Source organism: Brassica oleracea, chromosome C7 (assembly GCF_000695525.1).
Source record: "Brassica oleracea var. oleracea cultivar TO1000 chromosome C7, BOL, whole genome shotgun sequence".
In the NCBI taxonomy this organism is placed as follows: domain Eukaryota; kingdom Viridiplantae; phylum Streptophyta; class Magnoliopsida; order Brassicales; family Brassicaceae; genus Brassica; species Brassica oleracea.
In genome coordinates, this window is record NC_027754.1 from 21,147,490 (window position 1) to 21,149,421 (window position 1,932).

The window sequence follows — 1,932 nt, forward strand, 5'->3', positions numbered from 1 at the left end:
TCCTGCGGATGGGCTTGGCCCGTCTTGCTACACGGACTGATAAATGGATCGATCACTAAATGGTATAACATATGCAGATTTTTCTTCGTAAATTTCTCAACAAAACCCTATTTTATTAAACCTGTTCACACCTGACTCGCATCACCGACATTGTTCTTTCCACTGACTAACGGATCAAACGGTGACCTTATTGCTGATTTGCTTCAATCAAGCCTTTGTGTGGACCAGCAGGCTCCTGACCTCCGTGGATATCCAGAGACTGAATTGACCCGGTACAGTACGGAGGAGTTATAGAAAATGGTCTTCGGTGTAACCGACCGCTTGATCAAACCGTTCAAAGTAAAAATAGTTTCTTTCAGTCCCTAGGCTTCCGGTTCTGTACCCTCGTATCGAGCTCCTCACTTGAGGTAACGCAATATGCCCTTTTGACTCTTGGTTCACCAGCTGGTCGTGTATCTCCTGCGGTAACCTTAGCGTGAACCGGTCTAGAGTTTCCCTCATTTGACCGGTAGAACTCAACCGGCTAAACAATCCGGCTAACTTCCAACCAGTAGACATGGACTTACGTGGCATGCTCTTGTTACCTGACCAAGCCATTGAGTCAATCAACCGCTCGTCCGGAGAACCCAAAATCCTTCTCCGGTTATCATCAGAAATCAACGTTCGGGGAGAGTTCTGACCGGATTCTCTAGCTAAACCGGATATCTCGAAAAAAACAGACTCACCCGGTACAGGAACGAGATTGGCACGGCAGAGAGGACACGTGACGTGAGAACGTAGCCATGCATCTATGCAACAAGTATGGAACACGTGGCAGCATTGAGGAATCAACCGCAGCGTTTCATCGTCCTCAAACCCGTTAAGACAAACGGGACACTCTAAGGCTGCTTTGCCAATTCTCAACGTCTTCACGGTGGAGTAACGGAACGTTGGAAATGTTTCTATGACAGACGCGTCGAGCCCACACGCCGTCTGCCTCTCGCTAAGCCAGTTTCCCCTGTCGCCGGATCTTAATCCGTCGTCGATCCCTAGAGCTTGCGTGAGACACTTTAGCATGTAGACGACGGAGTAGTGGAGGAGACAGAAATATTTTTTTGTCTGGAGTCATAATATATAAATTTAATATGTATATATTATTATTACAGAAATATATATTTTTTTTTTACAAAATTAAAAGGACATAAAAATTTATACATAAATTAGTGGAGTCAAATACTATATTTAACTAAATATTACAATAATTTTTAAAAAAATACACCAAAATTTTTTTTCTCCAATTTTAGTGGGGTCACCTGACCCCACACTCCCCTCTCTACCTCCGCCCATGCGACGGAGACACATCCAAGTGAGAAGAAAACGCTGACGAATACGATCATGATTATAGCCGTGGTTGGTTTTAACCCTGCTCCTCCTTCAGTATCGGTGCTTTGAGCGGCAACAAGCCGTAACAGGAGCAAGAAAGAAGGGTATAAGGTAAATCGTGACATGACAATGAGTTATGGTTCCTACCGGATGAACGAGCCTTTTATAAAAAAACAAAAGCCTCGTGTGATACATTTTCTAAGGGAGCGGTTTGCTTAGCTTAATGACTACAAGATGGTTGACTTTTGAGAATGTACCAAAGGCACTACTAATCCCCTTTATATTAATCAGGAAGCATTACAACGTATTACAAAGTGTTTTCGTAATCACTTGAGATGATTCTTAGAATCTTTACAAAAAATCTTTACAAAAAATAAGTTGGTCCAATCCATATAAATATGTATTATATTTTTTATTAAACTAACTATACAATTGATTAGTATTATCTAATATGATTAACATATATATGACAATTAATGATTATGAATAATACATATATGATAAAAAAATTGTATCCTCTCTCTTTTTGTTTAGTTTTACATTATTAAAAGAAATTAAACAATCACATTA

At 40.5% G+C, this 1,932-nt stretch overlaps 1 pseudogene; it reads right to left on the bottom strand.

The window, feature by feature from the left end:
- Positions 1–125: 125 nt before the first annotated feature.
- LOC106302828 lies at positions 126–1,493 on the bottom strand (annotated as a pseudogene).
- Positions 1,494–1,932: the final 439 nt, after the last annotated feature.